The following is a 25,995-nucleotide window of genomic DNA, read 5'->3' on the forward strand; positions in this document are numbered from 1 at the left end:
TAATAATTGCTCCCGCAGTTGATTTCTTCAAACCAAGCTGCTTAACCAATTGCAGAGTCAGTCTTCCCAGCCTGGTGCAGGTCCAAAATTTTGTTTCTGGTGTCCTTTGACAGCTCTTTGGTCTTGGCCATAGTGGTGTTTGGTGTGTGACTGTTTGAGGTTGTGGACAGGTGTCTTTTATACTGATAAGTTCAAACAGGTGCCATTAATACAGGTAACGAGTGGAGGACAGAGGAGCCTCTTACAGAAGAAGTTACAGGACTGTGAGAGCCAGAAATCTTGTTTGTTTGTAGGTGACCAAATACTTATTTTCCACCATAATTTGCAAATAAATAAATAAAAAATCCTACAATGTGGTTTTCTGGATTTTTTCCTTCTCATTTTGTCTGTCATAGTTGATGTGAACCTATGATGAAAATTACAGGCCTCATCCTTTTAAGTGGGAGAACTTGCACAATTGGTGGCTGACTAAATACTTTTTTTGCCCCACTACTGTACCTATCGAGTGAACCCTGAAAAGAGAGAGAAGCTCCACAGTGAGGTGAAAAGTTACTACGTATTTCGCAGGTATTTCCTCTTGAAATCAGACGTGTGTGTGATAAGGACAACTTGGTTGCTGATTATCTCAAGGGTTGGCAGTCAAAAAGATTTGTGTTTTGCATTTAGCCAGTGTGTTACCATGGATCACAATTTATTTCGACTTGTTTTTCCGTGTTGGAGATTAGTTTTATCTCTTATTCTTTTCTGTATTTTTTTAAACTGCACTGTTGGTTAGGGGCTCGTAGCGTAAGCCGTCCAGTGTTGTATACGGCGCATGTGACGACTATGATTTGAGTTTTGTTTTGTTTGGGCTAGAAGCTAGTGAGTTTTAGGAAGATACGTGTTCTTGAAGCTAATGAGTATTAGGATTCTATGGAAAGAAAAATCATTAAAAAATTATAGATTGTATATTATTATTCAGAAATACGTGTTTTTAATTGTTGACATGTAAAAATGTAACCAATTACAGAATTAAATGTATGTGAAGACACCATGTTTATATTGTAGATGATTATGTGAAATGGAAGTTGAAGAGATACTCTGAATAGTTGGCTATGAAAAGCCAACTGACATTTACTCCTGAGGTGCTGATCTGTTACACCCTCGACAACCACTGTGTTTATTATTATTTGACCCTGCTGGTCATCTATGAACATCTTGGCCATGTTCTGTTATAATCCCCACCCGGCACAGCCAGAAGAGGACTGGCCACCCCTCAGAGCCTGGTTTCTTCCTAGGCTCTCGTCTTTCTACACCTGCATTGCTTGCTGTTTGGGGTTTTAGGCTGGGTTTCTGTACAGCACTCTGTGACATCAGCTGATGTAAGAAGGGCTTTATAAATACATTTGATTGATTGATTGTACAACTGAATGCATTCAACTGAAATGTGTATTGGGTGCACATATTGGTATCAGTATGTGTTACACCTGTGCTGGCTTGTCCATCTGGTTAGTGGGAAGGTGTTTCACTGAACTGGTCCAGGTTCTATTTAAGAGTGTCTGGCCCAGTACTCCAGTTGTCTTGATAAATGTGGAGAGTTAACACCTTTTTGGTTTGCTTCCTGTCTTTAAGTTTGTTGTGGGTTTTTCTTTTGTTTGCCTCTTCTTGGGCAGATTTAGTGTGTCTCATGGTGGGTGTCTTTTAGGTCCCAGTTGTTACTAGTCAACTACCAGTGGACACTCCCATAGTGTCATTCAGAACCCCTCCTAAAACCCACCTGTTTAGTTGTGGTTGTTGTCAGTGACTCTTTGTTAGTTCCCTCTTCTATTAAAGGGACATTTTCTTGCTGGGGAACGTAACAACAAACAATGTAGTAAAACAAGCTTATATTTTGAGTTTTAGCATCCAGTTCTTGTTAATCAAAGGCAATTCCTTGAAATGTTCATTAGTCTTTCAGTTGTTATTCTTCTGTTTGCTGTGTATGTTTTTTTTCTGTGAATTGCATTGCATCCATGTCTGAAATGTGCTGTTTAATTAAAGCTTGGTTTGAACATATTGCAAAATAAATGACCAACCAATCAACAGATTCTTGCTCCATCTTAGTATGAAAAACAGTATAAATTCAGTGCATTTGTTGAAGATGAAAAATGTTGAAATCAACAATACGTCAAAGGATTCAACTACTGAAAACAGAAGCAAACAAATGGATCAATCCCACTTTTCCAGCCTGCTGAAGGTGTGGTGGAGTGGTAAACACCACCCCCGGCTCTACCAGGGGCTTGAGGTGGTCTCCCACAGATCTGCTTATGTCATGTTCTGTGGCCTTGCCGTTCCATTTCTTGACTGCCCCTGCAACACAGAATGAAATATATTTAGTCATATTATATAAAGCTCTCAAAGTAATGGATATGGAGCATCTATGGCCTCAGTTACACCTGGCACCTAAATGTGATTTCTGTCATCCGATCAATAAGCTCCATTAGGTTAAGATCTAACAGGATGGGCCTTTGACATAGTCTGGATGCAGTCAGGCCACCAAATATGCATAAGCAATGTAAAGAGATGTGGGGAAAAGTAAATTGTACACAAATTACCTTCAAAATATCAAATAACAAATGTGTGTGCCGGGTGAGAAATTACACCAATATCAGTGAACAATTTGGACTAATGTAAATAAACATAGATGATGGAACATATGAACCGTAAGGGGACATAAATATTTACCATCTGCGACCTCTCACCTCTCTGGCTGTAGAGGTGTTCTTCCCAACCAGTCCCTCAACAGCTTTCTGACTGAGCTCCACCCTCACTGGGTCTTCAGAGGAGAGGAAGGCTGAGGACGGATGGAAGGATCAGTCACTCAATAAAGTGTAAAGCTGCTTTCTGACAAAATCACTATTTTAGTAGTTCATTAAAGTAATTAAGGCTTAATGACTGCTGAATACCAACTATCTATCACTTAGATCATGTATTTTCAGGTAGAGATACATCCTTGCGACGTCCCCAGCCCATTGAAGTTGACATTTAAAATGGTTAAGGTTTGGGATTATTGTAGGGATTTCCCAAAGATCCCGGATAGCATTGACCATTGTGCATTCTTCTGTCTCTTTTACATAGCAGGTGATAGGTTCTGACTTCTGAACTTGAAAATATGAAATATCCCTTATGTGAAATTGAATGAAACAATAATGTATGTTGATGCTGTGATCACTTGGCTACATAGCTGATGCCTGCTGGACACTGTGATCACTTGGCTACATAGCTGATGCCTGCTGGACTGTCCATTAATCACGGTACTCCATTCTGTTTGTTTATGTTTTTATCTGTCGGCCCCAGCCGCACTCAGGCTCTGTGTGTAGTTAATCCGACCCTCTGCCTAGTCAACGCCATTTTACCTGCTGTTGTTGTGCTAGATGATTAGCCGTTGTCTCACCTGCTGTTTTAGCTAGCTCCCAATCAACACCTGCGATTACTGTATGCCTCGCTGTATGTCTCTCTCAAATGTCAATATGCCTTGTATACTGTTGTTCAGGTTAGTTATCATTGTTTTAGTTTACAATGGAGCCCCTAGTTCCACTCTTCATACCTCTGATACCTCCTTTGACCCACCTCCCACACATGCGGTGACCTCACCCATTACAAACAGAATGTCCAGAGATACAACCTCTCTTATTGTCACCCAGTGCCTGGGCTTACCTCCGCTGTACCCGCACCCCACCATACCCCTGTCTGCGCATTATGCCCTGAATATATTCTACCATGCCCAGAAATCTGCTCCTTTAATTCTTTGTCCCCAACGCTCTAGGCGACCAGTTTTGATAGCCTTTAGCCGCACCCTCATACTACTCCTCCTCTGTTCCGCGGGTGATGTGGAGGTAAACCTAGGCCCTGCATGTCCCCAGGCACCCTCATTTGTTGACTTCTGTGATCGAAAAAGCCTTGGTTTCATGCATGTCAACATCAGAAGTTTGTTTTACTCACTGCTTTAGCAGATTTCCATACCCAACTATAACATTTTCCATCAAGATAGAACTGCCAAAGGGGGAGGAGTTGCAGTCTACTGCAGAGATAGCCGGCAAAGTAATCATACTTTCCAGGTCCATTACCCAAACAGTTCGAACTACTAATTTTAAAAATGACTCTCTTCAGAAATAAGTCTCTCACTGTTGCCGCCTGCTACCGACACCCCTCAGCTCCCAGCTGTGCCCTGGACACCATTTGTGAATTGATCGCCCCCCATCTAGCTTCAGAGTTTGTTCTGTTAGGTGACCTAAACTGGGATATGCTTAACACCCCGGCAGTCCTACAATCTAAACTAGATGCCCTCAATCTCACACAAATCATCAAGGAACTCACCAGGTACAACCCTATATCTGTAAACAAGGGTACCCTCATAGACGTCATCCTGACCAACTGGCCCTCTAAATACACCTCCACTGTCTTCAACCAGGATCTCAGCGATCACTGCCTCATTGCCTGTATCCGCTACGGATCCGCATGTCAAAGGCCAGCTTCTTCAGGCAGAAAATTGCATCCTGTAGCTCTAACTCCAAAAAGTTCTGGGACACTGTAAAGTCCATGGAGAACAAGAGCACCTCCTCCCAGCTGCCCACTGCACTGAGGCTAGGTAACACTGTCACCACCGATAAATCCATGATTATCGAAAACTTCAACAAGCATTTCTCAACGGCTGGCCATGCCTTCCTCCTGGCTTCTCCAACCTCAGCCAACAGCCCCCCCCCCCCGCAGCTACTTGCCCAAGCATCTCCAGGTTCTCCTTTACCCAAATCCAGATAGCAGATGTTCTGAAAGAGCTGCAAAACCTGGACCCGTACAAATCAGCTGGGCTTGACAATCTGGACCCTCTATTTCTGAAACTATCTGCCGCCATTGTCGCAACCCCTATTACCAGCCTGTTCAACCTCTCTTTCATATCGTCTGAGATCCCCAAGGATTGGAAAGCTGCCGCAGTCATCCCCCTCTTCAAAGGGGGAGATACCCTGGACCCAAACTGTTACAGACCTATATCCATCCTGCCCTGCCTATCTAAGGTCTTCGAAAGCCAAGTCAACAAACAGGTCACTGACCATCTCGAATCCCACCGTACCTTCTCCGCTGTGCAATCTGGTTTCCGAGCCGGTCACAGGTGCACCTCAGCCACGCTCAAGGTACTAAACGATATCATAACCGCCATCGATAAAAGACAGTACTTTGCAGCCCTCTTCATCGACTTGGCCAAGGCTTTCAACTCTGTCAATCACCATATTCTTATCGGCAGACTCAGTAGCCTCGGTTTTTCTAATGACTGCCTTGCCTGGTTCACTTTGCAGACAGAGTCCCCGAATAGCAACACTGCAGAAACTATTACACTCAACGGAACGACTTGATTAGTGTAGTGTCAACAACGCACCCACTGCCAGCTGGCCTACTTCAGCAGTACTGTATCATTTTAATCATTTTAGTCAATAAGATTCTTGCTACGTAGCTTAACTTTCTGAACATTCGAGACGTGTAGTCCACTTGTCATTCCAATCTCCTTTGCATTAGCGTAGCCTCTTCTGTAGCCTGTCAACTATGTGTCTGTTTATCCCTGTTCTCTCCTCTCTGCACAGACCATACAAACGCTCCTCACCGCGTGGCCGCGGCCACCCTACTCTGGTGGTCCCAGCGCGCACGACCCACGTGGAGTTCCAGGTCTCCGGTAGCCTCTGGAACTGCCAATCTGCGGTCAACAAGGCAGAGTTCATCTCAGCCTATGCCTCCCTCCAGTCCCTCGACTTCTTGGCACTGACGGAAACATGGATCACCACAGACAACACTGCTACTCCTACTGCTCTCTCTTCGTCCGCCCACGTGTTCTCGCACACCCCGAGAGCGTCTGGTCAGCGGGGTGGTGGCACCGGGATCCTCATCTCTCCCAAGTGGTCATTCTCTCTTTCTCCCCTTACCCATCTGTCTATCGCCTCCTTTGAATTCCATGCTGTCACAGTTACTAGCCCTTTCAAGCTTAACATCCTTATCATTTATCGCCCTCCAGGTTCCCTCGGAGAGTTCATCAATGAGCTTGATGCCTTGATAAGCTCCTTTCCTGAGGACGGCTCACCTCTCACAGTTCTGGGCGACTTTAACCTCCCCACGTCTACCTTTGACTCTTTCCTCTCTGCCTCCTTCTTTCCACTCCTCTCCTCTTTTGACCTCACCCTCTCACCTTCCCCCTACTCACAAGGCAGGCAATACGCTCGACCTCATCTTTACTAGATGCTGTTCTTCCACTAACCTCATTGCAACTCCCCTCCAAGTCTCCGACCACTGCCTTGTATCCTTTTCCCTCTCGCTCTCATCCAACACCTCCCACACTGCCCCTACTCGGATGGTATCGCGCCGTCCCAACCTTCGCTCTCTCTCCCCCGCTACTCTCTCCTCTTCCATCCTATCATCTCTTCCCTCCGCTCAAACCTTCTCCCACCTATCTCCTGATTCTGCCTCCTCAACCCTCCTCTCCTCCCTCTCTGCATCCCTTGACTCTCTATGTCCCCTATCCTCCAGGCCGGCTCGGTCCTCCCCTCCCGCTCCGTGGCTCGATGACTCATTGCGAGCTCACAGAACAGGGCTCCGGGCAGCCGAGCGGAAATGGAGGAAAACTCGCCTCCCTGCGGACCTGGCATCCTTTCACTCCCTCCTCTCTACATTTTCCTCCTCTGTCTCTGCTGCTAAAGCCACTTTCTACCACGCTAAATTCCAAGCATCTGCCTCTAACCCTAGGAAGCTCTTTGCCACCTTCTCCTCCCTCCTGAATCCTCCGCCCCCTCCCCCCCCCCTCCTCCCTCTCTGCAGATGACTTCGTCAACCATTTTGAAAAGAAGGTCGACGACATCCGATCCTCGTTTGCTAAGTCAAACGACACCGCTGGTTCTGCTCACACTGCCCTACCCTGTGCTCTGACCTCTTTCTCCCCTCTCTCTCCAGATGAAATCTCGCGTCTTGTGACGGCCGGCCGCCCAACAACCTGCCCGCTTGACCCTATCCCCTCCTCTCTTCTCCAGACCATTTCCGGAGACCTTCTCCCTTACCTCACCTCGCTCATCAACTCATCCCTGACCGTTGGCTACGTCCCTTCCGTCTTCAAGAGAGCGAGAGTTGCACCCCTTCTGAAAAAACCTACACTCGATCCCTCCGATGTCAACAATTACAGACCAGTATCCCTTCTTTCTTTTCTCTCCAAAACTCTTGAACGTGCCGTCCTTGGCCAGCTCTCCCGCTATCTCTCTCTGAATGACCTTCTTGATCCAAATCAGTCAGGTTTCAAGACTAGTCATTCAACTGAGACTGCTCTCCTCTGTATCACGGAGGCGCTCCGCACTGCTAAAGCTAACTCTCTCTCCTCTGCTCTCATCCTTCTAGATCTATCGGCTGCCTTCGATACTGTGAACCATCAGATCCTCCTCTCCACCCTCTCCGAGTTGGGCATCTCCGGCGCGGCCCACGCTTGGATTGCGTCCTACCTGACAGGTCGCTCCTACCAGGTGGCGTGGCGAGAATCTGTCTCCTCACCACGCGCTCTCACCACTGGTGTCCCCCAGGGCTCTGTTCTTGGCCCTCTCCTATTCTCGCTATACACCAAGTCACTTGGCTCTGTCATAACCTCACATGGTCTCTCTTATCATTGCTATGCAGACGACACACAATTAATCTTCTCCTTTCCCCCTTCTGATGACCAGGTGGCGAATCGCATCTCTGCATGTCTGGCAGACATATCAGTGTGGATGACGGATCACCACCTCAAGCTGAACCTCGGCAAGACGGAGCTGCTCTTCCTCCCGGGGAAGGACTGCCCGTTCCATGATCTCGCCATCACGGTTGACAACTCCATTGTGTCCTCCTCCCAGAGCGCCAAGAACCTTGGCGTGATCCTGGACAACACCCTGTCGTTCTCAACTAACATCAAGGCGGTGGCCCGTTCCTGTAGGTTCATGCTCTACAACATCCGCAGAGTACGACCCTGCCTCACACAGGAAGCAGCGCAGGTCCTAATCCAGGCACTTGTCATCTCCCGTCTGGATTACTGCAACTCGCTGTTGGCTGGGCTCCCTGCCTGTGCCATTAAACCCCTTCAACTCATCCAGAACGCCGCAGCCCGTCTGGTGTTCAACCTTCCCAAGTTCTCTCACGTCACCCCGCTCCTCCGTTCTCTCCACTGGCTTCCAGTTGAAGCTCGCATCCGCTACAAGACCATGGTGCTTGCCTACGGAGCTGTGAGGGGAACGGCACCTCAGTACCTCCAGGCTCTGATCAGGCCCTACACCCAAACAAGGGCACTGCGTTCATCCACCTCTGGCCTGCTCGCCTCCCTACCACTGAGGAAGTACAGCTCCCGCTCAGCCCAGTCAAAACTGTTCGCTGCCCTGGCCCCCCAATGGTGGAACAAACTCCCTCACGACGCCAGGACAGCGGAGTCAATCACCACCTTCCGGAGACACCTGAAACCCCACCTCTTTAAGGAATACCTAGGATAGGTTAAGTAATCCCTCTCACCCCACCCCCCCTAAGTTTTAGATGCACTATTGTAAAGTGACTGTCCCACTGGATGTCATAAGGTGAATGCACCAATTTGTAAGTCGCTCTGGATAAGAGCGTCTGCTAAATGACTTAAATGTAATGTAAATGTAGAGTTCAGTGTGTCAAATCGGAGGGCATGTTGTCCGGTCCTCTGGCAGTCTCTATGAGGGTGCCACAGGGTTAAATTCCCGGGCCGACTCTTTTCTCTGTATATCAATGTTGTTGCTCTTGCTGCGGGCGATTCCCTGATCCACCTCTACGCAGGCGACACCATTCTGTATACTTCCGGCCCTTCCTTGGACACTGTGCTATCTAACCTCCAAACGAGCTTCAATGCCATACAACACTCCTTCCGTGGCCTCCAACTGCTCTTAAACGCTAGTAAAACCAAATGCATGCTTTTCAACCGTTCGCTGCCTGCACCCGCACGCCCGACTAGCATCACCACCCTGGATGGTTCCGACCTAGAATATGTGGACATCTATAAGTACCTAGGTGTCTGGCTAGACTGTAAACTCTCCTTCCAGACTCATATCAAACATCTCCAATCTAAAATCAAATCTAGAGTCGGCTTTCTATTCCACAACAAAGCCTCCTTCACTCATGCCGCCAAACTTACCCTAGTAAAACTGACTATCCTACCGTTCCTCGACTTCGGCGATGTCATCTACAAAATAGCTTCCAATACTCTACTCAGCAAACTGGATGCAGTTTATCACAGTGCATTCTGTTTTGTTACTAAAGCACCTTATACCACCCACCACTAAGACCTGTATGCTCTAGTCGGCTGGCCCTCGCTACATATTCGTCGCCAGACCCACTGGCTCCAGGTCATCTACAACTCCATGCTAGGTAAAGCTCCGCCTTATCTCAGTTCAATGGTCACGATGGCAACACCCATCCGTAGCACGCGCTCCAGCAGGTGTATCTCACTGATCATCCCTTTAGCCAACACCTCATTTGGCCGCCTTTCGTTCCAGTTCTCTGCTGCATGTGACTGGAACGAATTGCAAAAATCGCTGAAGTTGGAGACTTTTATCTCCCTCACCAACTTCAAACATCTGCTATCTGAGCAGCTAACCGATCGCTGCAGCTGTACATAGTCTATCGGTAAATAGCCCACCCAATTTTACCTACCTCATCCCCATACTGTTGATATTTATTTACTTTTCTGCTCTTTTGTACACCAGTATCTCTACCTGTACATGACCATCTGATCATTTATCACTCCAGTGTTAATCTGCAAAATTGTAATTATTCGCCTATCTCCTCATGCCTTTTGCACACAATGTATATAGACTCTCTTTTTTTCTACTGTGTTATTGATTTGTTAATTTTTTACTCCATGTGTAACTCTGTGTTGTCTGTTCACACTGCTATGCTTTATCTTGGCCAGGTCGCAGTTGTAAATGAGAACTTGTTCTCAACTAGCTGATTAAATAAAGATGAAAAATCAAAATAATAATATGATGTACAATTATTCCATGATGTTTCTATATGATAACAATAGCCTAAAATATTTAATATGCTATATACTAATAGTTTCACTAATTAATTAATTTTAATTAACTTAATTATTATGATTCAACGTCAGTTCACCGTCTCAACTCATACTGTATTGGATCAGCAGCAGCTGACTTGATCGTTGATGCTAATCAGCATGTTTGAATATGAGAGTAAATGGATCCGACTACAACTCAAAAAATATAGGGTTCAACTGTAGTTGTTCTCAGATCCCCTAAGAACCGAAGGGTTCTTGGTCAATGAAAAACAGCCCGAAAAGTTTCTTCAAAAAGAACTTGTTAGAAGGTGGGTTCATCGAGGAACCTCCGTTGTTGCTGGACTTTTTCTGAGAACTTCGCAAATACAACTGAAAACATTGGTGACAAGTTTGGATGCAACAACAAGTTAAAAAGGTTAAATTGGGTTGATGTTTGGCTCTAAATATGTCTCAAAATAATTTATTATAATATACTAATAATGAATAACGAAGACAATGATGGTTTTCTGTGAATATCTTCCATAACGTTACTATATTTAATTACCTTAAATATTAGAAAGCCGGGTTTGACCATCGGCGTTGTATGAGCTACAGTACAGTACCGTTATCTAGCAAGATAATGTTATGTCCTAACTAGGCACAACTAGGTTTGGATTATTTCCCTCAACTATATTCTTTCCATAAAGCCAACTTGGCTTTATTGAAAATTGTACACTATAATAAATGTAATTTATAATTCACAGCAGACAGTATCTCATGTAAAAACAGTACTCTTTGTGTAGAGACCAGGTTCTAGCCCTGGGGTCATCTCTCTCTGGTACCATATAGAACATTAACGCATGCTCTGGAATGTGGTCTCTAGGTTTTATCACCCAAAAGACATTGTAATTATCCTGTCAGTATTATCTCCCAGAGGCCCATCCCCAGTAGAACACACAGATGGTTCTAAGAACCCTCTATTCTGTTGCAAAAAACAACCATTTTAAAAGTATTATAACAATGTTGCAGTTTTGCTCTGTGTCCACTGAAAGTTGACTAGTTACAACAATTGGGACATAAAGACACCCACCATGAGACCCACTAAATCTGCCCAAGAAGAGGCACCAATCAGTGTGTCCTACGTGCTAAAGTCCAACCTATAACATAAATGGAAAAACCAAAGACTGTAACACCTTAAGAGAATGCGCACCACCAACAGAAAACAACTTCCATTTCACATTATAATCAACTACAATATAAACATGGTGTCTACTGGCTGTCAACAATTAAAAACAAGACATTTTAAATCGGTTCTCCCTACATGTCGTCTTCCCAAACCTAACTTGCTTCTAGAACTCTCGTCCCCTTGGAACGAGCCCAAACAAAACTCATCTCCAAAATGGAAAGTCAAAATAATTTGTGATCCATAGAACGCACTCGCTAAACACAAAACACAAATCTTTTTGACTGCCCTACCTTGAGACAATCAGAAACCAAATGGTCCTCACCACGTACACAAGCACCAAAAATGCTGTTGTTTTAACAAGTAGCAATAAATCAGTGATATCGATTAGGGGGGAAATCAGGTTGTACGTGCTGTTGAAATTAACACAACTAAAAAACACATGGAAATGGGAGATATCTTTTACCTCACTGGTTAGAGGACAACCTGCAGAAGACAGTCAGCTACATTTTGGAGTGATGCATTTAAATTTAGGGGTCGCTAAACAAAGGAACACAACACTTATTTGTCATCACTCATCGATATCATGTTGAAATCAATTGTGCCGAAAGTAGGGAGATGAGGTTGCACGTCCTGTTACAACTAACAGCTCAAAAACCACACGGAATCGGGGAATAATGTGTACATCCCTGGTTAGAGGACAACTCTTTTTTTGTTAGTCACTTTTTGATAAATCACATAAATAGTACTCTTCCATTTCAGAGCCTGGATTTACCACTAGTTATGGATGAAGTATATCTGCTAATGATGAAACCACTAGTTATGGATGTAGTATATCTGCTAATGAGGAACCAATAGTTATGGATGTAGTATATCTGGTAATGGGGAAACCACTAGTTATGGATGTAGTATATCTTGTTGTAGAAACTCCTCCCTGCAAATGAGGAAACCGATAGTTAAGGATGTACTATATCTGATTAGAGCAAAAATGGTGAGCAAAGATTTTGATTTTCACAAACTATTCTGAATGTGAATGGGGGAACACTCAGGGGAGTAACCTCCATTTCCAGGTTGCTTATGACTGCATTTCACACTACTTTGGATTATAATTGTAAGGCTAACTTGAATGTCCTGCTTAATATAATGTTTGCTGCAGTATTAAGAACCGCGTTAATGACAGTATCCTTTTGGGTGTTGTCAATAAAGGTATGATTTTTTTAAACTGACAGTAGGGCAGTATTGAGTAGCTTGGATTAATAGGGTGCCCAGAGTAAACTGCCTGCTACTCTGTCCCAGATGCTAATATATGCCTATTAGTAGTAGTATTGGATAGGAAACACTCTGAAGTTTCTAAAACTGTTTGAATGGGGTCTCTGAGTATAACAGAACTCATATGGCAGGTGAAAATCGGAGAAAAAATCCAAACAGGAAGTGGGAAATCTGAGGCTTGTAGTTTTTATTTTTAGCTCAGCGCCTATTGGAGACACAGTGGGATATTGGTTATGTTGCACTTCCTAAGGCTTCCACTAGATGTCAACCGTCTTTAGAAACTGGTTTGAGGCTTCAACTGTGAAGTGGGACTGAATGAGCGTTGAATGAGTCAGGTGTCTGGCAGAGAGTCACGCGCTGGTCACGCGCATTTCACATGAGAGCGACCTAAGTTCCATTGCTTTTCTTCAGACAAAGGAATTCTCCAGTTGGAACGTTATTGAAGAATTATGATAAAAACATCCTATGGATTGATTCTATACTTAGTTTGAAATGTTTCTACGACCTGTAATACAACTTTTTGAACTTTTTGTCCGACGTTTGGCTGGACCTGAATGCGCATTTGGATTTGTGACCTAAACGCCCTAACAAAATAAGTTTTTTGGACATAAATGGACATTATCAAACAAATCAAACATTTATGGTGGAAACTGTGGCTGGATTAACAAAAATTTTATCTTTAAAATGGTGTATAATACTTGTATGTTTGAAGAATTTTAATTATGGGATTTCTGTTGTTTTGAATTTGGCGCCCTGCACTTTCACTTGCTGTTGACGAGGTGGGACGCTACCGTCCCACTGGTGCCATACAGGTTAAAGCATCAGACAAGTTCAGTACGTATATTTGATTTTATAAAAACTCATGGGGCGATTGGTAGAAAGAACAGATGACTCTTGGTTGACCAAGATGTATTTTAGTTGGGGACAGCACTGGAACATGATATTGGAGCTCCCAGGTGGCGCAGCAGACACTGCATCTCAGGGCTTGAGGCACCACTACAGACACCCTGTACGGATCAAATCCAGGCTGTATCACAACCGTGATTGGGAGTCCCATAGGGCGGCGCACAATTGGCCCAGCGTCGTCCGGGGTAGGCAGTCATTGTAAATAACAATTTGTTCTTAACTGACTTGCCTAGTTAAATAAAGGTTACATTTAAATAAATAAAAAGTGTTTCATGACAAACCATTTTTTACAAATACGTCAAGGCACCAACTTTGAGAAGGGTTTAAAACAGAAGGGTTTAAAACAAAGGTTTCAAACCAATTCATGAATGTAATTGAATCTAGGTATGTCTTGCCTTTAATGTAATGGCATAAAAAAAAATTGGCTGAATATTATACAATGACTTATCAACAGCTCAGGCCCTGAGCTGAACTCAAACCTGGGTCCAGCAACTGTCAACCTTATAACTGCTACGCCAAGATAAGGTAGGACCCAGTCAGCTAGCCTTTATGTCTGTTATTAAGGTAGGACCCAGTCAGCTAGCCTTTATCTGTTATTGTCCTTAAAGAGATCTACTGATCCCTCATATCGACTGGAGCAGGACTCTCCAACCCTGTTCCTGGAGACCCTACCCTACCCTCCTTATTCAAATCTTACCTTTATTTAACCAGGCAAGTCAGTTAAGAATAAATTCTTATTTTCAATGACGGCCTAGGAACAGTGGGTTAACTGCCTTGTTCAGGGGCAGAACGACAGATTTGTACCTTGACAGCTCGAGGGTTTGAACTCGCAACCTTCCGGTTATTAGTCCAACGCTCTAACCACTTGGCTACCCTGCCGCCCCTCCACTCTAACCACTTGGCTACCCTGCCGCCCCGTATGCCAGGTGCGCTAGGACGGTAGGTCTCCAGGAACAGGGTTGGAGAGCCCTCCACCAGAAACACATCGGTACATTTTGATATGGTGTCATGGCAGTGAGAAGAAATGCTCGGTTGCTTGCAGGTACAGTGAGTGACTTGCTGACAAAAGCCCTTTGGCCAGTATTGCAGCTACAGCAGTATATTTATTGTTTACTTAAAGTCCCAGTGCAGTCAAAAATGTAATTTTCCTGTTTTTATATATATATTACCACACTATGAGTTTGGAATAATACTGAGTTTGCGAAAATGATATTGTATTTTTTGTGTAAGAGCTGTAAATTGTAGCTTGTTTCCCTCTGACAGTCTTAGCCAACTTCTTGCTAGAGGAATTGCTCTTTGCTAAGTAGGCGGTCCTTCTGTAGCTCAGTTGGTAGAGCATGGCGCTTGTAACGCCAGGGTAGTGGGTTCGATTCCCGGGACCACCCATACATAGAATGTATGCACACATGACTGTAAGTCGCTTTGGATAAAAGCGTCTGCTAAATGGCATATATTATTATTATTATTTAAGATTTTTGAACTTCTTGACGAGGTCACTAGGAGTTGGGTTACGGTTGCTACAATAGCTCTCTCCATGAATTTGAGAGTGATTACATTTCTCCTTCCTCCATCCCTCAGCTGTTGACCAAACCAAGCCTCTGGGCAGCCATTTTGTTGCTGTTTAAAAAACCCACACAACCCAGCAATCTGCAGTTCAAACCATAACAAATCTGTCATTCCACCACTGTTTTGGTAATAAGATGATGATGGGGTTGGAGAAATGCAATTACTTTCAACATTCATAGACAGACCTATGGAGGCAAGGACTGACCATCCATGATAACAACATTATAGTTTTAACCATGTTGAGGCTATACAGTGTTGATTTATATTGTTTCTAAACATTGGAGTAAAACAAAAGCTTATTTGGGGTTCTGATGGGGTACAACAGTTAAAACTAAGCTCATGAGGCATGTGTTATATTCTTCAAGAATCAATGGCTATAAATAAATTATTTAAAAGTCACAATATGGATGTAGCAATTGCAGATTTCCGCTTTAACACCAAGCATCAGTTCAACAACTGCAGAGTTTGTGCCTCTGTTTTTAAGACAGTACTAACTAGTGTTAATGAGGAAACGGTTTCTCAAAACCATCTTATTGCTAAGTTCACCGTTAGAACCATCGGACGCCTTAAGTTAGCATTAGCCTAGCTAACATCCCCGACCATGCGGTCACAAACAACTCCCCTGCTAAAGGAGAGGAGGATATCACAGTAAAACAAGAAGTAGAGGGTGAGGCCGTTTCTGTGAAAGGAGGAAGACACGTTCAAAGTGAAAGAGGAGGAGGATGTTACAGTAAAAGGAGAGGAGGATGCAGTTTATGGAGTGAAAGAGGAAGAGGATGAGATGACTGTTACATCGAAAAAGGAGGAAGAAGAAGAGGAGGAAACTGGATATCTGGGCCCAGTTTCCCAAACGCATCTTAACCAGCCGGCTAGCTGAGTAATATCAACACAGTAAATATGAAATTAAATCGGATATCTAACTAGACGACAGAAGTGGGTTTAAAACACAGTGGCTAATATACACTAAAGCGTCTAAAGAGCTTTATTGGTTTGTCTATTTTGTCGAGCAAGCTACCGAGGTGGCTGACTAACTGTTGCTGCTGTTGAAAGAAGCGTTCCGTCCACTAGATTATACGTCACAATAACAGCATAACCTTAAAGTCGCAGTCCGCCATCTGCTGACTGGAGTGGGTAATGCAGTTGAGTAAAATGTACATTTTTATCTTCAGACAACAAGTTAAAGTGTAGGAAGCATGAGTTTTTACTCACCAGTGTAACAAAACAGTGTGGTTGAAGCCTTAGTAACTTAGTTGTATTGAAGATCTGGTTACCTATAAGCACAAACAGTTATGTTTTTTCGTCATTACATATTTATTCACTTATTTCCAGATATCTTCTAAACTACCCACAATGCACTTTTTCTCAACGTCATATTGAGTATCTACTCTGTGCTACAGAGTTTGTTTTCCAACTCGGTAGCTGGCTCAAGCTTGCAGATGTCAGCCACACCTCATGCTTTCTATATACTGTGGGAACGCATTAGCATGGTAGGCTCTGGTGCCTTCTTGCCGTGGGCTCAAAACAAATGAGAAAATCATACCTGCTTGCTCCTTTTTGTTTGGTCAACTTTTCGGTAGGATGTTACGTTTGATACCTGAGCTACGAGGCATGCGTCCAAATCGCTAAGCAGTAAACTTCAAAGCAGTGTTAATGCCTGTATCACTTTATCAGCAGCACGTCATCAATGACTTCTGGAGATGAATTTCATCGAACAACCACCTGATTGGTTTGGTATTGGGCTTGTTCGACACTGCAGGCGACTGCCAACTGACTGATCTACAAATCACTATACATCATAAATAACTACTCATTATTATTTATAAGCCAGTAACCATTTACCCACAATTCAGCATGGATTTCATGCTCTCGAACATGGCCAGTGGTTTAGTAGATGACAAAGGCTACGCTGCGCACGCTCTAGGCCGCATGGGACGTCTTCAAACTGTTCTAAATTATGTGTTGCTCAAACCTGTTGAACCTACATTACCGCTCAAAAGTTTGGGGTCAATTAGAAATGTCCTTGTTTTCCATGAAAACATACATGAAATTAGTTGCAAAATGAATAGGAAATATAGCCAAGACGTTGACAAGGTAATAAATAATCATTTATAATTGGAATAATAATTGTGCTTTCGTCAAAGAATGCTCCATTTAAAGCAATTACAGCCTTGCAGACCTTTGGCATTCTAGTTGTCAATTTCTTGAGGTAATCTAAAGAGATTTCAACCCATGCATCCTCAAGCATCTCCCACAAGTTGGATTGGCTTGATGGGCACTTCATTACATTACATTTACATTACATTTAAGTCATTTAGCAGACGCTCTTATCCAGAGCGACTTACAAATTGGTGCATTCACCTTATGACATCCAGTGGGACAGTCACTTAACAATAGTGCATCTAAAACTTAGGGGGGGTGGGGTGAGAGGGATTACTTAACCTATCACTTCTAACATATCATAAGGTCAAGCTGCTCCCACAACAGCTCAATAGGGTTGAGATCTGGTAACTGTGCTGAACACTCCATTATAGACAGAATACCAGCTGACTGCATCTTCCCTAAATAGTTCTCGCATAGTTTGGAACTGTGCTTTGGGTCATTGTTCTGTTGTAGGAGGAAATTGGCTCCAATTCAGCGCCGTCCACAGGGTATGGCATGGCGTTACAAAATGGAGTGATAGCCTTCCTTCTTCAAGTTCCCTTTTACCCTGTATAAATCTCCCACTTTACCACCACCAAAGCACCCCCAGACCATCACATTGCCTCCACCATGCTTGACAGATGGCATCAAGCACTCCTCCAGCATCTTTTCATTTTTTCTGCATCTCATGAATGTTCTTGTTTGTGATCCGAACACCTCAAACTTATATTCGTCTGTCCATAACACTTTCTTCAAATCTTCCTCTGCCCAATGTCTGTGTTATTCTGCCCATCTTAATCCTTTTTCTTTTAAACGATCTGAGATATGGATTTTTCTTTGCAATTCTGCCTAGAAGGCCAACATCCCAGAGTCGCCTCTTCACTGTTGACGTTGAGACTGTTGTTGTTGTACTATTTGATAAAGCTGCCAGTTGAAAACTTGTGAGGCATCTGTTTCTCAAATTAGACACTAATGTATTTGTCCTCTTGCTCAGTTGTGCACTGGGGCCTCCCACTCCTCTTTCTATTCTGGTTAGGGCCAGTTTGCGCTGTTCTGTGAAGGTAGTACACAGTGTTGTACGAGATCTTCAGTTTCTTGGCAATTTCTCGCATGGAAAAGCCTTAATTTCTCAGAACAAGAATAGACTGACGAGTTTCAGAAGAAAGTTATTTGTTTCTGGCCATTTTGAGCCTGTAATCGAACCCACAAATGCTGATGCTCCAGATACTCAACAAGCCTAAAGAAGGCCGGTTTTATTGCTTCTTTAATCAGAACAACAGTTTTCAGCACTGCTAACAGCACTACTAACATAATTGCAAAAGGGTATTCTAATGATCAATTAGCCTTTTAAAATGATGAACTTGAAGAATATAAAACATATTTTGATTTGTTTAACACTTTTTTGGTTACTACATGATTCCATATGAGTTATTTTATAGTTTTGATGTCTCCACTATTATTCTACAATGTAGAAAATAGTTCAAATAAAGAATAAATATTGAATTTGTAGGTGTTGTTGGGGAATAATCAGAATTAGTTGGTAACATAGGTAAGATGTTTTATAATCATCATATGTTTGTAAGTTACTTCTCATCAGAATGTTTATTTTTGTATAATACTGTGGCCGGGTTTGCAGTTATCTGTTCTCTGTCAGGACTAAGTTACTTGGGCCGGAGAGAGGGGAGAGGTCAAGCGTGTATCTCTTGGCTCCACAATGTCTGTGTGTCAGTCAATGTGTCTCTGTGATCTTGTCAAGATAGGGTGGATGTGATATATGCCTGTTGATATGAGGATTTGTTTTATGGTTCTGAGTTTGAGAAAATAACATAGTTTAGGAGACAAAGCTGAACGATAAATTATGGCCAATGCTGTCTGGCTATGTGTGTCTTTGCTATCTCAGTTGCAATGTGTGAGGGACTCTCAGAGAATTCATTTGTAGACACTGAATTGATCTGAGAGTCACAGGGTTGTGATGGAGCTCATATAAGTAAAGATGGACTTTGTGATAACTCTGACTTGTGTGTGGTTTGCTCTCATGATTTGGTAAATACAGGAAATTTCCACGACAGTGTGTCCAAACAATTGACCGGTACTGTATATGCATTGTGGAGGAGAACTGATCCTAGATCTGTACAAAGGCATAACATCTAAAGCAGGAACAGCAGTCTGTGTTACAAAGACCCAGCTGGATTGAATTGAGATATTTAAAATGACATATTTGAATGTTAAATGATTTGTTCACAGGGTCTGTGGAGGCTTGGCATAGTAGTGGTAGATTTGGTGGGAGAATTTGACATGTCAGTTGGAATAGTGATAGATTTTTGGAGGGACCCTTTTCACTACAGCCAATCAGTGAGCAGCTTCCCTTCCCCCACATATCAGGCAGTTCTGTTACAGCACTTCCTGCATTCCTCAATAATAGAAAAGCCCACTGAGATAAAACCATTTTTTTTTACAATTGGGAAATAATATGTCATGTTTTACTGGTACCTCTGCCAGCATTGTGAATGGTGTCTGAGGCAGTGACATACTAGACCATGGCAGTAAATATAATACTTAGGTGTTTTTAGTTACGCATGAAAGGTCTGTGGTGAACCACCACAGAGTGAGTGGTTATAAGTTACTGACCTTGGAATACATTTCTGGCCATGCTGGCAGGGTCTGAATCAAACACAAAGTCCACCTGGCACACTGACAGGGTCTGAATCAAACCCAATGTCCACCTGGCACACTGGCAGGGTCTAATACAAACCCAATGTCCACCTGGCACACTGACAGGGTCTGAATCAAACCCAATGTCCACCTGGCACACTGGCAGGGCCTGAATCAAACTCTATGTCCACCTGGCACACTGGCAGGGTCTGAATCAAACTCAATGTCCACCTGGCACACTGACAGGGTCTGAATCAAACCCAATGTCCACCTGGCACACTGACAGGGTCTGGATCAAACCCAATGTCCACCTGGCACACTGACAGGGTCTGGATCAAACCCAATGTCCACCTGCTACACTCTAGGCTTAACTTTGCTGTCTCTTTCCATGAAACATGGACAACCAATTAAAGTGCTTGGGAACCTAACAAATCTTCAGGCAAGGATTCTGATGTGGTTAACCAAACCATCTCCAACAGACTTCACCTCTTTGGACCTCATCTCAGTGAGTTTAGGTTGGGGACACCGTGGAGGAGAGGGCTTTGTACTTCATCTCAGTGAGTTTAGGTTGGGGAAATATTGTCATTTTTAGCATTTATTTGCAGAAAATTGGCCAAAATAACAAAAAAGATGCAGTGTTGTCAGACCTCGAATAATGCAAAGAAAGTAAGTTCATATGAATTTTTAAACAACACGATACTAATGTTTTAACTTAGGAGTTTAGGTGAGTTTAGGTTGGGGAAACCAAGGAGGAGATGGCTTTGTACCTAGTTCATGACGTTGAGCAGGAGAGAGCAGCTGTAACACAGTACCTGGTCTAGTTCATGACATTGAGGAGGAGAGAGCAGCTGTAACACAGTACCTGGTCTAGTACATGACATTGAGGAGGAGAGCAGCTGTAACACAGTACCTGGTCTAGTTCAAAGGGACAAGGGACCAAGAGTCTGTTGATTGGTCGGTCATTGGGTTCATTTGTTTTGCAATATGTTCAAGTCAAATTAAGCTTCATTTATATAGCACATTTCAGACATGGATGCAACACAATGGCTTCACAGGTAAAAACATTTACAAAATGAAAATAAACTATTTAGTACACAACAAACATAAGAGGTTAAAAAACAGAAGAATAACTGAAAGACTAATGAGCACCCTAAGAAAATGTCATTGATTCAAATATGAATAATTGGAAGCAATATCCAACCCAAAATATAAGCTTGTTTTATAGGAGGGGCTCTGAAAGACACTATGGGGGTGTCCATTGAAAGTTGACTAGTAACAACAACTGGCACCTAAAAGACACCAACCATGAGACCTTGACACCCACCATGATTGATAGTTGGTATTCATCAGTCAATTAGTCAAAGCCTAATTTACTTTAACAAACTACTAAAATAGTGATTGTGTCAGAAAGCATAGACAGCAGCTCTACACTTTATTGACTGACTGATCCATTCATCCTTCCATCCCACCTCAGCCTTCCTCTCCTCTGAAGACACAATGGGGGTGGAGCTCAGTCAGAGAGCTGTTGAGGGACTGGTTAGGAAGAACACTTCTAAAGCCAGAGGTCACATGGTTAAAATGGTAAATATTTATCAAATCAAATCAAATGTATTTATATAGCCCTTCGTACATCAGCTGATATCTCAAAGTGCTGTACAGAAACCCAGCCTAAAACCCCAAACAGCAAGCAATGCAGGTGTAGAAGCACGGTGGCTAGGAAAAACTCCCTAGAAAGGCCAAAACCTAGGAAGAAACCTAGAGAGGAACCAGGCTATGTGGGGTGGCCAGTCCTCTTCTGGCTGTACCGGGTGCAGATTATAACAGAACATGGCCAAGATGTTCAAATATTCATAAATGACCAGCATGGTCGAATAATAATAAGGCAGAACAATAATAATAATAATTATGTCCCCTTAGTGGTTCATCATGTCAGCAAATGGGAATATGTTCCATAATCCATGTTTAATTACATTACTGCAAATTGTCCACTGATATTGGTGCAATTTCTTACCCCTTCTGGCTGTATGAAAGTTAATTTCCTCTCAGACACACACATTTGTTCTTTGATATTATGAAGGTAATTTATGTCAAATGTACTTTCCCCACTCATTCACCCCATCTCTTTAAATTGCTTACGCATATTCAGTGGCCTGACTGCATCCAGACTATGTCAAAGGCCCATCCTGGTAGATCTGAACTTAATGCAGTATGGAGTGATCAGATGACAGAAGTCACATTTAGGTGCCCGGTGTAAATGAGGCCATAGATGCTCCATAACCATTACTTTGAATGTTTTATATATTATGACTAAATGTGTTTATTTCTGTGTTGCAGGGGCAGTCAAGAAATAAAACAGCAAGGCCACAGGACATGACATAAGCAGAGCTGCGGGAGACCACCTCAAGCCCTTGGTAGAGCCACCACGCCTTCAGCAGGCTTGAAAAGTGGGATTGATACTGATTTTCATACTAAGAGGGACCAAGAGTCTGTTGATTGGTCGGTCATTGGGTTCATTTCTTGAACACAATTCAAGCTTTATTTATACAGCACATGTCAGACATGGATGCAACACAATGGCTTCACAGGTAAAAAAAAATAAAAAATAAATGAAAATAAACAAATATTTAGTACACAAACATTAGTCTTTCAGTTGTTAGTCTTATGAGCACCCTAAGGAAATTCCATTGATTAAAATATTAATTGGATGCAAAATCCGATCCAAAATATAGGATTGTTTTTTTAGGAGTTCTCAAAGACACTATGGAGGTGTCCACTGAAAGTTGACGAGTAACAACAACTGGGACATAAGACACCCACCATGAGACCCACCAAATCTGCCCAGGAAAAGGTAGACAAAAGAAAAACCAACACCAAACTTAAAGACAGGAAGCAAACTGAAAAATGTGGTTAAAATAATTTATTATCTTCAATACCATTCATTCTTTACAACTCATAATTTACATAAATACTCAAATAATGGTATTTTAATTAAACTAATTAAACTAAACATAAATCCCAAACAAAACCTCAGGGGAGCATCTTCCCTCCCCGTCACCCTTATCTATCCTCTTACAAATCTAAATGACACCCAGCCCTAAACCCCCTTCCTCTCCCTCCCCCTTCATCCTCCCCCTCAAATCTCCTTCCACCCTCCTCACTATCCCTTCCACCCCCAATCTCTCCCTGTCTTCACCATGTTCTGCCTTACAATATCCTATTATAAAAGCCCTAATCCTCACCTTAACTAAATCCCACCACTCTAACACCCCCTCGCACATGGACCGGAGGCCGTCAAGCCTCCGAAAGAAACAAAAAAATGCGTCAACGAAAGCCTGCTCCTCCAGTATATCCCGATCTAACTTCCAGTACCCCCTACCGAAGAGGCAGACTGGCGACCCCACCTGCAGGAACACCCCGTCGTGATCTGTGAAGAAAACAGGCAACAGCCGCCCAGACAACTGACCCAAAGACCTGGATACAAAAATGTAGTCGAGCCTCCGCGCAACCCCCCTGGAGTTGCGCCATGTAGGACCGACCATTGCCGGAGTAGTGTGCAGGCCACCATCAACCAGACCATGGCAAGCCATTAGCCCAGAGATGGCACCTGCACTGCTATCACCGCCTACCCCTAAATCTATATTAAAATCCCCTCCTATCACCAAGTGCCTGTTTGTAACACACAGGGGCGCCAGACAGTCCACCATCTCCTCCTGTCTGCCGCCACCTGTGGCCCATACACCCCAATTAACCTATATCTAGCTTCTCTATACTTGACATCTATCCCCAAAACTCTACCCTGCATTATTACAAAAGTGTTCTCTATTTTAACCTCTCTATGCCCACACAAAATCCCTACTCCTGTTGAGTGCACCCCTCCTATGCCCCAAAAAGATTCCCCCTTATCCCACTCACTCTTAAATCTACACACATCCCCACCATCCCTCAGGTGAACCTCCTGTAAAAAACAGAAATCAAACCCTACACCCTCTAAATAACAAAAAACCGCCCTCCTTTTAACATTATTCCTTAACCCCCTAACATTTAGACTAAAAAAGGAAACAGAACTATTCATTTAATTATTTACAACAAATAAAACCCCCAAAAACCAAAGAAAAAACAGGAGACTCACCCGATGCTCCCCTGGTCCATCTCCACCGGCGGGGACGTCCTCTCCTCTCCTGACGCCCTCCCCGTCCTCCATCCCAACCCATGACCCAGGCAGTGTGTTGGGTCCTCCCTCCCCACCCACCATCCCCCCCTCCCTGTTTGCCTCGTGGCTGCATGTAGGGGACCCCATCTCCTCAAACAGGAGTTGGGATCCCTCTAGCAAACAGCCCACCGACCCCTCACTGGAGTCATCCACTAAAATGCAAGGGGCTGAGGCAAACCGGGAGGACAAATTACCCCCCCGCCACTCTCTTAGCCTCCCCCTCCACACCCCCTCCCTCTCACTTCCTGCAAAGCTCCCCCTCTTCATCCCTTTCTTCTTTGGTGAAGGAGGTAGCGGGGAGACACAACGTCCCATCCCCGCTAAATCCTCCACCAAATCCCTAATTTCGACCTCGAGGAAGCCTGGCAGGCTGTCCCCCATCTCCCCCCTTCCCACCCCCTCCCACCTCCACTCCTCCCTCCTTCTCTGTCACTGTCCCCGTTCCCTCTTCCACTCCTTCTCGCACCACTGTCCCCTTCACCGCTCCTTTACGTTCTTCTGCCTTCTTTTCCTTCTCCTCTTCTTTTCCACTCTTTCCTTCTTCCCGCCCCTTTCTTCTCATTTCTTCCTTCTTTCCATCCTCTTCTCTTGCCTCCTTTTCCCCTGTGCCATCCGTACAATCCGCATGCGTCCTTTCTTTCCTCCCCCATCCCCCGCTCCCCCCAGCTGCAGACGGGTATGACCTGTGACGAGCCGGGCAATCACGCCACAGGTGTTCTCTGGAGCCACACCCGTGGCAAGCCTTGGGCTCCTCACACTCCCTGGCCTCGTGCTCTTCCGACCCACAAAACCGACATTTCTTGTTACTGCATGAGGCCAGGGTATGGCCGTAGGCCATACAACGCCTGCAGAACGGGGGCTGACGTGCATAGTATAGGGTTCTCCTGTCAGCCCCCAGGGAGAACATTGCCGGAGGATGGAGGTAGCCATCCACACTCTTCGGGGACTCCCTGAGTAACGCCTGGAAACCTCTCTTCCCATTCCAGAAACCCAGGGAGTCCCTGAGGTACCTCGCTGAGGAGACATTGTCCATGTACCTCCCCAGAAAGGCCCTCACTTCTTTGTCCTTCACGTGCGGATTATACATGGTTACGGTGACCACCCTGAAGTTGTTTCTTGCCAGGCTGGTCACCGTGTAATGACACAGGGGACCTTCTTCTTTCCCTTCCGTCACAGTCTTCATAATCTCATTGTGTTTTTCTTCCAAATATAGGGTTACATCAAACCCCTTCTCCATTGGGTTCCCCTGAAGGCATAGAACATCTTTAACCTTCAATTTTAGGTGCCCCATTAGGATGTTCCTCCCGAAGGTTTCTCTCCCCCAAGGCTCCATCTCTTTTCCCCGCCAAGAAAAGCGCACCGTGTTGACCAGTCCAATCCCCGGAACCGACGGTCCAGATGTACTTTGCGCCATCTCCTCACGGACGATGGCGCACCCGTCCCACCACCTCAAACTTATAAACAGGAAGCAAATCAAAAAAGGTGGAGCAACTAAAGGTGTTGACTCTCCACATCTATCAAGACAACTGGAGCACTGGCCAGACACTCTTAAATAGAACATGGACCAGCTCAGGTGAAACACCTTCCCACTAACGAGACGGACAAGCCAGCACAGGTGTAACACATACTGACACACCAATCAGTGCATCCTACGTGCTAACGAGCTACACGTATTAACGAGCTATATGTGCTAACGAGCCATATACGTGCTAACGAGCCATATACGTGCTAACGAGCCATATACGTGCTAACGAGCCATATACGTGCTAACGAGCCATATACGTGCTAACGAGCCATATACGTGCTAACGAGCCATATACGTGCTAAAGTCCAACCTCAAAACATAAATGGAAAAACCATTTAAGACAACCCCTTTAAGACAACAAATATATCCTATATTTTTGTTGGACAAGTTTGCTCACCACCAACAGAAAACAACATACATTTCACATTATAATCAACTTCAATGATTCACCTTCACCAATATAAACATGGTGTCTACTGGCTGTCAACAATTAAAAACAAGAAGAAATAAAAACATTTCTAAATAATAAT

General features: G+C 44.0%; 1 long non-coding RNA gene across 1 annotated transcript; it reads right to left on the minus strand.

Annotated features, from left to right (window-relative positions):
• Positions 1 to 1,373: 1,373 nt before the first annotated feature.
• Positions 1,374 to 16,855, minus strand: LOC124015842. Its single transcript, XR_006835231.1, has 4 exons — positions 16,480 to 16,855; positions 16,149 to 16,210; positions 2,721 to 2,812; positions 1,374 to 2,328 (listed from the first exon to the last, which is right to left on the minus strand). It is a non-coding gene; the product is annotated as an uncharacterized LOC124015842 (long non-coding RNA).
• Positions 16,856 to 25,995: the final 9,140 nt, after the last annotated feature.

This window comes from Oncorhynchus gorbuscha, linkage group LG26, assembly GCF_021184085.1.
Source record: "Oncorhynchus gorbuscha isolate QuinsamMale2020 ecotype Even-year linkage group LG26, OgorEven_v1.0, whole genome shotgun sequence".
Lineage (NCBI taxonomy): Eukaryota > Metazoa > Chordata > Actinopteri > Salmoniformes > Salmonidae > Oncorhynchus > Oncorhynchus gorbuscha.